Source organism: Acanthaster planci, linkage group LG19, assembly GCF_054643075.1.
Source record: "Acanthaster planci isolate LZ-2023a linkage group LG19, COTS_SCS, whole genome shotgun sequence".
Classification (NCBI taxonomy): domain Eukaryota; kingdom Metazoa; phylum Echinodermata; class Asteroidea; order Valvatida; family Acanthasteridae; genus Acanthaster; species Acanthaster planci.
Window position 1 is genome coordinate 12,268,521 of NC_141795.1, and position 17,355 is coordinate 12,285,875.

Below are 17,355 nucleotides of genomic sequence, written 5' to 3' on the forward strand. Positions count from 1 at the left end.
GATAATTATGTTGCAAAAGCACAGACGGCAAGTGGCTTTATAGTGCAGGAATATCTCTTTTTGGGGGTTGAAGTAATAACTTTTCCACCGTTTTTACAAGTGTGGGGCCAATGCCATCCAACTAAATCCTTCATATTTTTTTCTGGATAATCTGGACAGCCAGACTAACATTTTGGGTTCGAAATATCAGCTACACTCTGCAGCAGTGCGTATTTTTATAGCAGCTCATGCCGATGCCTCATTTCCGGAATAAGGTGTTGATTTTTCTGCTATACCGAGCAAAATTCACATCTTATGACAAACAATATAATGCAAGAAAATCTAAAACGTTCAAATGTTTTACTGTCACAAAGGCACTTTGGTGAAAGTTTTCATTTCCATAATTACTGTTGAACTTATTGTTATGGATTTAAGATTCTTGTCACCTACCTAGGCAGACCTACAATGATTGTGATTAAAAGGTAACGAACGGCTGTTATTTGAACAGGTGTGTGGACTGTGAAAGCCGTCTTATTGTCACCATTAATGGTTGGTTTCGTAATAAACACCGCACCAATTTCCCGCTGCAGTTGAACCAAATCGAAAAAGTTTCTTTAGAGAAGCAAATTCGACGTTTAAGTTTACATGGTGTAAAATAGTACGGCATGCAACTTATGAACTGTACATTGAATGATTTTCACGAAGACAACCTCTATGTACTTGTTTGAAAAAGAAACTAAAAAACTGGCATCGTTGAGACCGCGATTTACCGGTAATGTCAACTATACCCAAATTGACACACTTTCCCCTCTCTCCTGGAGTAATGCATGCCGGGCAATAGCAAATTATGAAAACTAAACTTGCTTTGATTGATTGGAAATGGGTTGCACAATCGGGAGAGAAATAAAGCTAGTTTCCGCAATGGGAGAACAGGAAAAAAAGAAAACCCCGGACGGACGTTGTTTGATAAGATTCAATTAGCCCTGCGTCTAAGATAGGCAATTGAACCTAATTCAACAAAATTACCGGGCTGCAGCGTGGGTTGAACCACATGTCTATGAGAGAAACCGCACCCGTAATGACATGCCTAACACAACCTGCAGCGTGAGACGGACGGTAGATGTTTTGTTGTTTGTGTGTGTGTAGATGTGTGCAGGCGTGGCATACATAGTGTGGACTTCTGCACAAAAGAAGACCACATAATGTTGGTGCAATGGCGTTGTGTGGACTCGCACACTTCCACCCAATATTTTCCCTTCTCTGAAAAACAGTTTCAGAGGCATTTTGGGGTCAGGGTTATCCGTGGCTAGTTATCCTAGTTGGAGAAAAAGGAGCATTTTCCTCGAGTTTCCTTAACCACAGGAGAACAAAGGAATGTCCACACTTTGTATGTAAAACAGGTGTGTAAAGCTGTATACCCATTATTCCATCTGGTGGTATCTTATGTGCACAGGACATTTATTTGCTTTTCATGTGAACAATGAAACGTAAAAACATCTTGCAGAAAACTTGCAAGAAAACACAAATACATATAGTAGCACTATAGCTTTACCCGAATCACTTGGCTACGGCCTGAAATTACACCAGTTTCCATGGAGTCGTGTGTAATTTCCAGCTGTAGCCAAGTGATTCGGACACGGCCAAAATTAGGACTCTGGCGGCGACAAGGTGTAAAACGAAGCACGAGCGACTTTTTCAGTGACAATCTCAGTGTCAAAGTTAGTAATAGACCCAACCCCCATATTCTGGGGTTGGGTCTAATTATGGATGTAATTGCGTTTGCAAGTGATGATCGCCATCACAGTTACGAGAGGCATTTAAAATGAGCAGATTCTATGTGAGTTAGTAAACCGTCTTACATTTTATTTCCTTGTATATGATCCGAATTTTATATCACTTTATTATAAGAATAGTTTTTCCGTTTGTTGTGTTGTTGCAGTTATTCTACCGCATCCGTCATCAGTCAGTCAGCAGCTGAGTGGACTAAGTTGTTAAAAGGTAATCCTAATTATAGATGGATGTATCCAAAGTGTACAGTACAAAGTGTGGTATCATTGTAGAGTTAACGTTAAATGCTTTTCAACAAAAACGGTCAAGGAGTTACCCTGTGTTAACGTCTCCACAATGAGATTCCAAATTGGGGGTCGGGATACTTCCATGTGCACCAAAATAGGCACAGTCTTGCTGAGGAATTTATGGTCTATTACGTCTTGAGATAGATCATCCGTTAAATGTTTTTTATCCATATTCAAAGGAGGCTTGGACACTTTTGTTTGCTTTGTTCTGTTTGGAAATGTTGAAATATCTGTTGACAAAATAAGCCTGTTGAAAATGTACAATTTTAGAAAACAATGCTAACCTCCAGTTTCATTCTACCCTCCACAAAATCCAATCGTCAGTATAGATTAACATTATGTCAAATTCCTACCGTGAGGTACAAGACAGAAACCCTAAGAAGTGTTGACTGCAAGAGCAATTTTGCCGTGTATGTCCAGCCAGACGCGTGATGTAGGTATATAACGATGCAATATCAATTTTTTGCAAATGAAAGTCTTACTTTGGATCATATGCCGTGGCAGCAAAGGTCTATATGCAATACATCTTTTCCAGTAAATTTGGTTTTCTATTTGAAGTGCTGTTTTAACTGCCTTTTTTGGTTTTACGGTAAGGAAATTTCTATATTCATTTGCAAAAGTGTGATATCCCTGAAAACCTGACTGCTACAATAATGTGTGCACAAACAAATGCTGTGATTTTTTATATTTTAATGGTTTAAAACTCCTTTTCATCGTGATTGATTGCTGTGTAAATGTATGATGACACTTAAACAAGCGACTTTTTGGAGATTTTTTTATGAGAACGGACACTTTTAATTGCTAAAAAATGTGCACATTTTAACACATTTAATTTCAAAGGGATGTCTAAGAGGGTGAGCATAAAGTTGCAAAAAACTGTGTGTACAAAAAAATTAATTACGAGGACCCTTTAAACTGAAGATGTTTGAAGAAAATTGCAACTGACCTTTTTGCAGCAGAGAAGTTCTATGCGACAGAATTTTTAGCTGAAGATTTAATAGTCCTTTTTGCCGATGCATGTTTTTAATTAAAGAAGTTCATTACAAAAAGAACTCAAAGCAAAAGTTAACTTTCCAGCCCTTATCGTTTAGTATTCCTCAACCAAAGCTGTTTGTATAAGTTTGCCAGACTCCCTACTCCTTGAGGTTGTTTGATTGACGGACAGCTGACTGTCACCATCTGGGAAGTCTTTTCAGATATTACTGGACAATTAAAACTTATACATGTACATCCACATTTAATGCTGATCCGTCATTTGCAATTAACGAGCCTTGTAAAAAAATCACGACAGTTAGCAAATATACTTTCTATTGCAGTAACAAACTATTCTCGTCCCGCATTGCATGCTCCATTTTGCCCAGCGATCTTCGGGCGGGCGATCTGACACGTATCATGTGGAACAGCGGGTTACTCAGCTGCCGGTGCTGGCAATAAACGGCTCAGTTCATTAAGTTCAGGCAAACACTAGAACGTGCGGGACTTGAGGGAGAAGCCGGTTAAAGACGAACATTATCCATTCCAAATCTGCCTTCGGTAGAGCGTGTAGTCTAGGATACAAACCCCTGTGTAACGCTCGAATACGTGGGTTTGAAAGCCTACTTCCACTTTTGAAAGTTTACAGCATTGTAGACCTTACACTGGAGTACCAAGATAGACGAACAATGAAACCTATATCAGAAAAGGGGGAGTAGATAAGTAATTAAGAACAATCACCGACTGTGATCGGCCAGGGATTCGCTGGAACGCCCGGTATTAACAAGCCGCAGCGCTCCCCAGTGTTAATATGAAGTCCTCAGCCGGCGGAAATGTTGATATTAAGCGGCAGTTGGGCTTGCTTCCCAGTCTACTGGATGATTCTATAGAGGTGGTCACGTATTCCCCGTGCTCGCACGCGAGCAGAGGGATTTCCGTCCCGTCTTTTCTCTCCCGGCGTTTGAGCGCAGATGATCAATTATTTGCGCCCTGGAAGAGACCGTGTACGATATGTATCGAATTCTTATGGCCATTTACGGTACCCGGGAGTTTAGTTTAAACAAAACCCAGCAATTTGTATGAACAATTGCCCTTAATTGGCTATTCACTAGCGCGAGGTTCAAACTTTGATTTTTTCAAGTGTTCAGTTCGGCTGCAGCATTGTTCAGATTCTAAACTACAACGTTGCATTACTAAAACATCCAATGGTACCAGGACTGATCCTTTCCGATTTAAACAAATTAATAGAACTCTGGGGAAGGGAAGACAGTTTTGGGCCAGTGCTGTTCCGTGTAGCTCTTTGCTGTGCTGTATATGCATGGAAAATCTTTCTGGTATTTGCTTTGGATCTTCAGTGTCTGTTCGGAAAATCCAAACTGCCAAGTAAGAATTATATCTGCGTTGAAACAAGGTCTATATGCAGAGCAAATTAAGAATGTTGCCACAACAAAAGTGATTTTTTTACATTTATTTTGTAAAATACTCCAGTCTAAACGGACCAGTATCATCGAGTTCCTTCATGACATTGTGCTTTAAGGAAAATGAGGGCTGGGTGACAAATAATGTATATTTGATTTGTGTCCTCGGTTCAATAAGAGATATCTATAATAGCCTCACTTTTCCTTTTAATTTTGGCACTATTCAATAAATCACTCTCATGTGCCATGCTCTCTGTCAGTGTGGGTACCAACTGGCCTTGGTCAGTCATTTACTACCATCCAACTATCCCCCGCTCTCCTAGAAGGTGTCACAATTGTGCCCCCTTTCCTCGCTCAAAAAGGGGCCTTTTTCTCCTGGAGACGAGAGAATTTTCTCGATTGGTATAAGCTCTTGCTGACTCTTTAGTTCAGTCCATTAAAGGGCCCTACAAAATCCACCATGGGATACAGCTTGGGCAGGGTAATTTGGTATGTTGTGAAATTTGCCACCGCTTTGTTTGGAGTGACAGCCAATATACACGAAAAAATGCTTTCGAGTCCCTTATTTATGCCCACCATAATGTGGCTCCCTCAAAACAGACAAACGATCTTTTTAATGGAGACAGACTCCAAAATTGACACCTTGATCAACGTGTATACAACTACTTGTGCAGTGTCCTAAAAAGGAATCTCAAACGATGTTTCCAACCATTCTCCATCGACATCCACCAAACGGGGTCGCTCGCTAAGTGAAGAATCGATTCTTAATAACGTGCTTACATCGGGGAGCCGCAGATAAACGAGCAGGGATCAGGTTTGTCCGTTGTGTAATTTGTTATTCCCAACTGTGACCCTGTCTACTGATGAACTTGCCAAGTCACATCGATACACGATCAATATTTCTTTTTTTTTAACCAAGGCAATCTTGACTACTAAGGATATCGTCATCGTCGTGTAGACAGTCTGCGTCGGTTCCGACTGTATCTAAGTCGTCAGCTCCAGTTATGGATGGAATTTGACATGTGATCAGGACAGATTTAGTGATAACAGAAAAATTGGTAATATACTGTGCACTTAATTCGAATAGGAGTTGAGCATGTAAGATTTTTTTTAACTAAAACAACAGGAATAATTGTGAACCAACAAGATATGAACAAGAAGTACACTGCACCAGATGCATTTATGTGGGTTCTTTGCAAAATTATATTATTTGGTAAAGATCAACTTGAGAACGTAATTGTCCATACAACTGCACACCAATCCCAAAATTTGTGATTTTCTTTCATTATTGTGGGAACCAGTTTCTAGGAATTTGAGCGCTGGTTGTATTTCAAGGCATACGTTTCCTTAATTTAACTTCATACGCATCCAACCGGGGTAGTTCCACCAGCAGTGTACCGTTTGGCTGATGGTTGATGCAGTCAGCTAGCTAACTGGCTTCGGAATAATGACATCTTGTGTAATTCCTATGCGTGGTATACATTTAGGCGGGTTCTCTGCTGAATCTACAATACAGAAATCAGCCGTCAATTACAAATCAAAATGTGTTATAAGTACAAGTTTGGGTTACGTCATGATGACGTCACCATCTAATTTTTAAAAAGATTTTTAAGTTTTTGTCAATTTGACGTTCTTTTTTAAAAACATCCTGACCCAGACACAATTTTTTTCCAAATTCTTTTTGCTAGACCTCCTTTTTGCTAGATATCCATTTGTTGGAAAATCTTGTGATGTCATGATAACGTCACCAAAATGCACGATTTTTAATTCTACACATTAGGCAATGTTTGATCTTTGTAAAATTCACTCAGTACGTTAACAGTTAATCCCTGACTGCATTTCCGAAGTGACTTCATCATGACCTCATTTGTTGATTTTTATTTGTATTTTCAAGATTTACATGAATACGAATTTGCTTGTATATCGCTACTATCTTCTTGTCATAATTTCGGTAACTTTATCAAGTCCAATTTATACCAAATTCGGTAGAAAAACGGTAAATTTCAATTCACCAATTTCATAATTCATATATGTGCAGATTAGCTCGATCTTTATTAAGAGCCAAGTATGAAGTAATACGGTTATTTACTCGTAAGATCGTATGATATAATTTGTGGACACGGTGACCTTTGCCCTCAGTTTGATGCATACTACCCATGTACACACACTTGCAGCTGCTACCGGGGCACAGGTGAGGAAATGCCCCGTGCGGCACAGTTTGTGCTTGTTCCACATTCTGCGGTCCGAGAAAAAAGCTAGGACTAGTCTGATGGCACGGACTGTGGGAATCACCCTTTCTAAAAGATTTTTTCTCGGAATTAAAATTCACAAAATATATAAATTATGTATAGAAAAAGGCTCTGAATCCGAAGCAGCTCCCTGGTTGTTCACAGCCACATTCCTCTAGTTTTCTTTTTATTTATTTATTTATTTATTTCTTCTTCCACATCAAATCCCATTCCATAACATGGGTTTTCGTTATGAGCAGGACTTCTACCCTTTTGCAATTTTTGATTGACTTCAAACTTGGCAGGTCTTTCAACCATCATCAAAAGATAGTCCAAGAAGCATGACGTCATCCCTTGATTTTTAATTGAATTTTGAATATCTAATTACGCAGATTAAGGCTCTTATTTCGGTCACTTAGCGATGTTCAATGTCCATCACAGTTACAGTAAATCAAGACCCTGTAGCTAATAATTGATCAAATGAATGACGTCGTGATGAAGTCATCACGTGATTTTTCATTGAAATTTGAATAATTAATTTTTCCCATAGACTTTGTACACAGATTTAGGCCCTTTTTTGGTCACTTAGCGATGTTTAATACCCATCACAGTTAAACTACGTAAAAACCCCGTAGCAAATATTTTATCAAATGAATGACGTCGTGATGACGCCATCACGTATTGTTTAACTAAATTTGAATATTTAATTTCCCCTATAGACTTTGTACACAGATTTAGGCCCTTATTTTTCCATTTGTTTTTACATGATTTTGGAGCTTCGATTTTGTCACCTAGCAATGTTCAATGTTCATCAAAGTTTTACACCAAGTGAAGAGCCTAGAGCATACATTGTATTAAACGAGTAAAGTTGTCATGACGTCATCACATGATTTTGAATTGAATTTTGTATATCTTATTTTTAACATACGTGTAGACTTTGTACACAGATTTAGGCCCTTATTGTAGTCACTTAGTGACGTTCAATGTCCATCGAAATTACACCAAGTTAAGAGCCTCATACCTCATTAAAATCAAAACTTGTGTAAAATGAGAAAAAAAGTGTTATCGACGAAATTAACATCGTCTTATCGTTGCAACATCAAAAGGCCAAGTCGCAGAACATTACAAATTCACACTTATAAAACACCCTATCTCCTCAACTCCCATTATTACTTAGCTATGAGTACACACATGAAAAATGACACAAACCTCACCATCATTTTTTATGAATGGTCTCATTCATAAAAAAAACAAAAATCATCTATATCTTTGAAACACACAACACAAAAAACCGAAACAGCTCAGTCTTTGTTTACAACACCGACACAACTTTCGTCTCGTTATTGGCTTTTCTGCATAGTGCGGAAAAGCCTTTCTTTTTGTTCGGTAGATGCAATTGTGAAGTTTCGGACACTTTTAACCGGTCGCAAACAAAGTTGCCTCGCACGTTCTTTGCTTTGCCTTAGTGATACCAATAAACAGTGCCACAGACATACTGCATAGTTTTTGGGAGGAAATTTGGGTGTTAAGAGGGTAAAAAATTCGTGATTGCGCAATACCTCTTAGTACACGTCAATGCGCCTGGTACTGGATTTGGGGTTGGGATAGTTTAGACCTGGTCAAAACACGACCCGCGTCTGCAAAATGCATTTTTCGGCACCAGAAACTTTTTTTCAAAATACACAAGCTTGTATTGGTTGGATTCAAAAAGATATGCTCTTGGTCACCAAACTTTTTTTTAAAAAAATTGAACAACTAAGGCTAAAGTTTCACCACAATTATGACAAAAACCTACTTTCCACAATAACCGTTATTCCATGATTTTTACTGGCACCGATTTTTCTCCGCACCAACTTTGGCACTTTGCGAAATCTGATTGACCTCAAACTTGGCATATCAGCAGACCACTACCCAAGGATGGTCCTGGAAGATAGTCGTCATAATTACATCATCACCTGTCACGTGACAAGCCCTCAAAATTGAATTCTTCGGAAGCTTATATCTCCAGAACAATACGTCTGATCTGAGTAAATCTTGGTAGAAATACAAAGGAAGACGTTTCATATAAGAAAATGTGAGTGACGTCATGATGACTTCATCAGCTGAATTTTTACGATTTTTATAATTTTTTCGTTTCTAACCTTTTCTTCGATGTATTTCCTGAACAAAACAAGTTTTTTGCAAAAATATTTTTGCAATACCTCTGGTAGGGTAAGTAGATGTTTGAGTTACTTGGAAAATGTGTTGCCGTCATGATGACGTCATCAAAATGCGATTAGGAATACGATTTTATTGTAAATACTAGACAAAGTCCAACCGACGTAAAATTCTTTGGGTACGTAGACAGTCTGCCTCAAATCATGTTTGCAAAGCTACGTTGCTCCAATAGATTTCTTATAAATTTTTGAATGTTTCTCATTTTTATTGAAGAGTTTGTCCACGGTGACCTTTGCCCTCAACTAACTGCGCGCGATGCATGTCGTTCTGTTCAGCCCGGCAGCTGGCCACAAGTGCTGTACTCACGCATAGCTGAGCACAATTTTCGTCATTTCAGCGGAGTTTCGCACAACGTGTGGCATGATGTCGGCTCTAAGTCGAAAGCAGACAAAAGATTTAGTTATACCAAGTATAAAAATCGCTATGGTAAGTAAAGGAAACACGTCTGTAAAAAAATCTTGCGCACATCTTTACCCAAAATTACATGAATAAATACAGGTGTGATACTGCATGTGAACTGCATGTGGCCAACTGTCATTCGAGTTAGTTTCCCAAAGGTTGGTAATTACAGTGTTATGTTTGTTAACTGAAAGCTCCATCATGTGATTTGCAATTACCCTCTCTTTCAAGACTCAGAAGGGACTACCCTCGTGAACGAATTTGTACTCAATTTAGGAAGAGCTCAAAAAGAAAAAATACGGCCATGATCTATTCAAGTATCCAAGTTCAGTTCTGGTTTATATGTAACTTGATCATGTTTATGTCAAAGATTGTGTCTTCTTTACACAATCTTTGACCCAAAGATCAAGTGTTCGTATCCGGTTAGTATAACTAAAGTGACTGAAAAATAATTCTGTGCATTTTATGTTGAGTACATCTGCATGTTTTACAGATAGAAATCGTATAAGTTAATGTGGGTGATGCCAACAATAAGTGGTACTGAGAACTAAGTACTTACCGGTACTTAAATTGCACCATGGCTGTGTATGTGTGGTGTCAGAAGAGTGATATACTACGTCCTAATTTGCTCTCAGCTGCAGTGTCTGGATTATATTTGCCACGTTTCGTGAATTGATGTGGATGATCATCTTTACCCGTCAACGCGTGTGTGAGGTTTGGGGCTGATGACGTCATCAGACCGGAAGTTAGAATAAAAACTTCTTTTATTCTTCGAGATTCGGTGAAAAATCAACTGTACGAGATATAAGCGTGAATTGTGCATGAGAAGACGGCTAAAACATTAGGTCTGCTGCATGAAGTGCATAACCGGTGTACTTTTCACACACGTGAAGCGCCGTCGACAAAACCCCCTCACAATATAAATTGCCAACTCGAAAATCCAAGTGGCATACCCATACTGTGCATTGGCTACTGTGTGCGTGGACGCCCAATATTTGCCGGCAACGTAGACGGCGCACAGTGCGTAGTGCATATACTCAGGACTTGGCAAAATGCAGAGCGCGTGCTGCCGAGAGCAGATCGCAATGAATGGAACGCCAAAAGGAGTAAATGTTTAAAATGTCTAATTTGTGTTTTTTCGCGATAATTATAATGTTTTGTATTGTTAACTGTATTGTACATGTCTGGTTGGTTTGAAACGTTGCAGGTAGTTAGGAAGGGAAGGTTTACAAACGGAAATTGACCTCGTGTGATGACAATGGCATCAGCAAACGAGTCACGTGACCTTAAAGGTGCATCATTTAAACTACTATATGTCCTGAAGTAGATATCCAACAGGGTTCAAATCTTGCAGATATCCTGAAAAGGGACATTATGTTATAATGACGTCATCAGGAGACAAGTCACGTGACATTAAAGATGCGCTCTTTAAGGCCCTATATCTAATGAATGAGTAGATGTCGAATTGGTTCAAATCTTGCAGATAGCTTGAAAAGGAAGTGCTTTAGAGGAATCTTGACCTTATCTGATGATTATGTCATCAGGAGACAATTCACTTGACATTAAAGGTTCACTCTTTAAGGCCCTTTATCTCCTGAGGTACATGTCCTATTGGGTTCAAATCTTGCAGATATCTTGAAAAGGGAGTACTTTAGAGGAATATTGACCTCATGTGATGATGACATTATCAGGGGACAAGTCACGTGACATTAAGGATGCACTCCTTAAGGCCCTCCTGAAATACATTTCTATGTGGTTGACACTTTGCAGATAACTTGAAAGGGGGGTGTGATATACGAAAAATGACTTGATGCGATGATGACTTAGTTGTTCAAATGTACAAAAGAATGCAAAGCGGCCCCTGTTCTCTTGTTAAACAGACAGATAAGCCCTCGTTTCTTCCATCTTCTTCCTCTTCAGACAAAAGTCCATTTGTTTTGTGCACGTTTTTTTTACCCACGACTTTGGTTTTATCGGCAATTTTGGATCTTCATCAAACTTACGTCAATGAACCCTTGTGCATAGACGGTCCTAGAAGAATGACGCCACGGTGACGTAATTAAGTGATTTATTATTAATTTTTCAATATTTCTTTCAGCCCATTTACTTTGTACATGTTTTCAGGGCACAGGTTTGGTAACTCAGCGATTTCCGATCTTCATTAAAGTTACACCAAGGACAGACCTTAAAATAAAGAAAGCAATTAAATAATTAACTTATGATGACGTCATCAAGTGATTTATCATTAAATGTTAAATGTTTAAATGTTACGTTTATGTTGTAAAAATCCATATAAAATCAACTGTGGCCTCCTACAACATTCTGTTTGCAGAAAGTGGCAGAGTAAAATTTATTCTTCAATTCATCTCGTGTGGGGCAAATCACGTCACCATTCCTTCCTGGTGAAACCGGAAGTAAGCTTATTGTTTAAAAGTGGTAGTAGGTATCAAGTTATTTTCAATGTAAAGTATTCTTCAAATGATCTACTGTTGACATCACGCAATTGTCAAGCGCCCTCTAGTGACAGGTTAAAAATTCCCAAAACTGAATTTTGAAAAGATGTCCATGGCGAAGTTTGTTCGAATCGCCTGAAAATTGATGTAGCACGCATGTTTCACCTTAATTCAACGTTTGTAAATTAACGACTTCGACGTGCACAGCGGTTACTTGACCAGACCTCGTGAACCACACGGAAATGTCCTTAGCAACTTGCCAATCCTCTGTTGAGCCTTCTTGTTTTGAAGACTTCGTTTGCACAAAGTTAACAAACGATCACACTGAAACTCTTTGTATGTGCTCTACAAGGCATAAACCGAAAAAAGCACGACAGAATCATGAAAAAATGCTACGTAAATATGAAATTTAGCCTCAAGTGGTTGCTAAGATGATAAATTATTTCCTTTTTCAATTGATCACTTGGTCTGTTTTTCCACTAAATTTCTCGGTTTTAGAAGTTTTCCAAGAATAGTGGGACACTGCATACGACAGGGCAGAATCGCAACTACACAATACAATGTAGTTAGATTTTTTTGTTCAACTTTCATGAGTTATATTTGATACTTCTGCGCAGCGCATCCCATACGTGTTTTACATGCACAAAGCCGATCCAGCCACCCGGCCACGTACCATACACGGTACACTGCGGACATTTACATTGCATCAAAACTTAAACAAACTACCGCTTACGAAAAGAGGTTTTCACAAAAATCACTACTTTTGACCACTCTGGTACTATTTCTCAATTTTATTTCACAAAACACGTGAGGAAAATGCTTTATTTTACCAATATAAATATATTGAAATATGAAATATTTGGGCAGGAATTTGTATTTCCAGAAAGTGGAAATAATATCATGAAATAAGCAGCTGTTTACCTGGCACAAATTCCCATGGCACGCATAACGCATGCAAATGACCCTAAAAAGGGGACATGCGCAGTTAATAATTTCTCTCTGAAACTGAAACTCTCTGAAAGATGATAATTTTTACCCAGTTAACACAAGTGTGAAAGTTGGGGCCGATGACGTCATCATACCAGAAGTTATAATAAAAAGTCCTTTTATTCTTCAAAATTCAGTAAAACACCAACCGTAAAGGATTTCAGAGTGAATTGTCCATGAGATGATGAAAAGTTTTAAAATCTCAAACTGTTCTCTTTCCACGATAACAATGTTTTGCATTGTATGTTGAAATGTACGTCTGATTGGGTTGAAACCTTGCAGATGGGTAGGAAGGGAAGGTTTGTAAACGGAGATTGACCTCATGTGATGACAGTGTCATCAACCCACGAGTCACGTGGCATTAAAGGTGCACTATTTAAAACTCTATATTTCCTGAATTATATGTCTCGTTGGGGTCAAACCTTGCATATATCTTGAAAGAGAAGTGATTTAGACGATTATTGACTTCATGTGATGATGACGTCATCAGTTGAAAAGTCATGTGGCATTAAAGGTGCACTCGTCACAGCACTATATACCGTGAAATACATGTCTGAAATGTATTAAATACATGTGAAATACATTAAAGGTATATTCTTTACAGCCTGTATCTCGTGAACTTCATGCTTGATTGGGCTGAAATTTCGTAGATAGCTAGAATGGGAAGTGTTATAGACAAGGTGACATGATGTAAATGGTACGAACTTTAATTCGTTATATCTCATAAGGTTCGAAGGGGTTCGAATATTTCGTCATAATGAGGTCACCAAAAATAAAATTAGAAACTTTGATGTTTGAGTAAGTGAGAAATCCAAATGTGGTAGTATCCCAAATGAAGGAATGCACTTTTCTTAAGAAAAAAAAGAAAATGCGAAAAAGTCCTTTGCTCTGTTGCTCTATCCTTAAGACAGACAAAACCTCTCGTCTTCTCCTCCTCCTTGTTCATCCATTAAAACCCCGTTCGTTTTGTAAAAGGGTTTTTCTTCCCAGCACTCAAGTCCCTTTGCAAGTTCGTATCTTGATAAAAGTTGCATCAAGCAAACACCCTGTAGCAAAGATGTGCCGCGAAGATGACGTCATGATGACGTCATCAGCTGATTTTTAATAGAATTTTGAATATTTAATTAGCTCTATGGGTTTTGTACACGGTTCCAACAAGCAAATCTCGGCCCTTTTATAAATCAAACAGATTATATACTATGTATGCACTCTTAGTCCACCAGCTAAGATGTGTCTTGAAGCATGACGTCATGGTGACGTCACCTTGTTATTTTTTTTAATTTTTGAATGCTTAATTTTTCCCTGTAGGTTTTGCACACGTTTCTTAAGAGCTAGTCTTCGGCACTCTGGTCAATCGGACTGTTTCCATACGTATCCACATTCGTAATCAATCACAAAGAGAAGATCTCAGGACAGAATCTTCAAAATGACATTGTCAAGGGACACGTGACATGAGATGAAAGCTGCAGTTTTTCTCACTTGGTTTTGTACACGTTTTCTACCACACACTATTATCGAAGAATTATTACAAAGAATTACAACCAGAACGAAAGAGAAATCAGACGAAATTTAGCCTTTTGCCCGATCACAAATATACCCAAGAGTCAAAATATCAAGTAATATTTCATTATTTTTCCAGTTTAAACGTAATTCACGTGACGTGCGTTTAAAGGAGCAGTTTGTTTGCATACGGTTTTTAGGATATTAACTTTGTACATGTTTTCCTTCCTTCGCTTGCAGCGGGTTTTGTTCCCATCGAGCTCTCCATTAATCGTGAGGGTTTTTTTATAGTTTCAGATCTTGATTGTTCCAAACTATATTGTTAGGTTGTTATTTAACTGTTACAGCTCTTTTCTGTTTACATTTTGTACGTTAGCTTACATTCGTAAGAGATATCTTTAGATATGTCATTTAGGGGGTAGTTTTCGTTTGAATTAAGCTGGCCACCATGGCTGGTTGAGAAAAAGCTTACCATTCTAATAGAGATCATTCAACTTTATCAAGCAATAATGCAGTAAATATCATGACTATTGATGCTGATCCTTTTTTTAACATAACAAGAGATAATGGTGTAGTTTTCAAAGTTCAAAACAACGTTCCTATTGCTACCTACGTTGATGCCTTCACAGACACAAAAAAAATCGGATTCCGTAGTTTCAGCATCAGGCATATCTAGTGGCCTGGGAGCCATTTACTTAAAAGCTAGGCAAAAAGTGGAAGATGCAGTTATGCTTGGTTTTATTTATAACAACGCATTCACTGAAGTCTCACCTTTGGTTCAGCCAACTACTCACCTTATACCATCTAATGTGTATCCGGAAATACCTAAAGACGTGCTTACCAGAAACCTTTCTGGATTTTTTAAGGTTGTTTCATGAATTAAGCCCAGACCTCTCGGTATCAAGACCAAAGAGTTATATCGTGTTTGGTATTGGTATCACCATTGTACCATTGTAATTGGTATCGATATCACCATCCAATATCATATGAATATAGCTTACAAAGGACCGGTGTTAACTATAGAATTTTCCTATTTAATGAATCGGCCAAATATTTTAACATTGGACACATGGGCACGTGAGCAAAAACTGCAAAAAGAATACAGTCAATGCTGACAATCCTCTGAATCCCCTCTAGTTTTTCATCACTAAAGTCAGACACTAAACACCCACATAAATCCAGATCCCCAGCCCAACAGGTACAAAATCCCCGTCCAGATCAAAAACCAACTAGAGCTTATTTGTCTGCTTGTCAACAGAACAGAGGGCTTTTTCGCATTCTTTTGTAGATTTTCACAATTACGGCATCATCACATCAAGTCATTTTTCGTATAAAACACCCCTCTTTAAAGTTATCTGCAAAAGTCTCAACCTAATACAACATGTATTTAAGGAGATATTATGCTAAAAACAGTGCACCTTTAATGTCAAGTGACTTGTCTCCTGATGAGGTCATCATTACATGAGGTCAGTTTTCCTGTAAAGCACTCCCTTTTCAAGTTATCTGCAAGATTTGAACTTGATCGGACATCTACTTCGGGTTACATAGGGCCGTAAAGAGTGCACCTTTAATGAAACGTGACTTGTCTCCTGATGACGTTATCACCACATAAGGTCAATATTTCTTCAAAGCCCTCGCTTTTGAAGATATCTGCAAGGTTTAAACCCAATCGGACGTCTACTTCAGGAGATATAGGGCCTTAAAGAGTGTGCCTTTAGTGTTACGTGACTTTTCTGTGGACGACGTCATCATCACATCAGGTCAAAACTCCTCTAAAGCACTCTCTTTTTAAGATATCTGCAAGATTTGAATTTAATCGGACATGTACTTCAGGATATATAGGGCCTTAAAGAGTGCATTCTCTGTTGACATGGATCTGCAAACTCCCCCTTATTTGCATATTCATAAATATTCATTGCTACTCTAAAAAACCATAAATCTTTGATGATATCTAACGTAACAATAATTGACTACACATTTCAGATTTTCTGTGTACAAAATTTAAGAAAGAGAGTGCAGGACCGCTGTCAATGACATCTGTTGCACTATCCTGGACATTTTGGCGCAAAAACTGAATTTTACCTTAAACTATGACTAGAAAGTTGTCATACTCTATTATAAAAACTCCGAAACCTCTTGCAATTTGCATACACCATGTAATATCTGTAAGTTAAGGGTCCGGTGTTGTCATTGACTTCATCACCCGTCGTGTTTGGGGTTCACGACTTAATACGTCCCCGCGCAGATCAGGTGTCAGCCATATTTTTTAAGCAAAGAGAGAGTAGAATCCATGTAAAATTAAAAACAATCGTCAGGACAAAATATGTTGTCGACGGTGACTACATCAGTATATGATTTGAAGAATATTCTACCCGACCTAATTTAATGGAATATTCCGAATTTGACAATAAATCACTTCTGACGTCATCATGACGTAACTATTAACGAATTATCTTCGATTTATTGGGAATACTTGGTGTAACTTTGATAACAATAAAATATTGCTGAGTTACCAGAATAGTGCCTGGAAAACGTGTAAAAAATCAAGGGGCTGAAATGAATAGTGAAAACTCAATAATAAATCACTTGATGACGTCATCATGACGTCACTGTCCTATGCACATCTTTGAACTAAGTTCCTTCAATGATGTAAGTTTGATAAAAATCCAAAGTTGCAAAACGACCAAAGTCGATGGCAGAAGAAACGTAAACAAAACACATGGGCTTTTGGTCAGAAGAGGAAGAAGATGAAGGAAGAAACTAGAGCTATGTCTGTTTGCAACAGAGCACAAGGCTTTTCCGCTTTATGCTTTTTATTACCTTAAGAAACATAATGCAAACCCTTTTGATGGGCTGTGCATTATTGAAATTCGTGGAAATTATATTAAAAATGTTATGATGACGTCATTGGCCACGTCATAACGTATCACTCCCACACTTACCAGTTGACATTTTTATGTAGATTTTGTATCCATGAAGTTTGAATCCAATTAAATGAATAAAAGTGTACAATTTGATAAACAGAATAAAAATCTCAATTTACAAAAAGCAACCCATGACATCATTATGACCTCATCTCGGAATTTGTGTCCTGAGACTATTATCTAGCTACCTGCCAAATTTCATG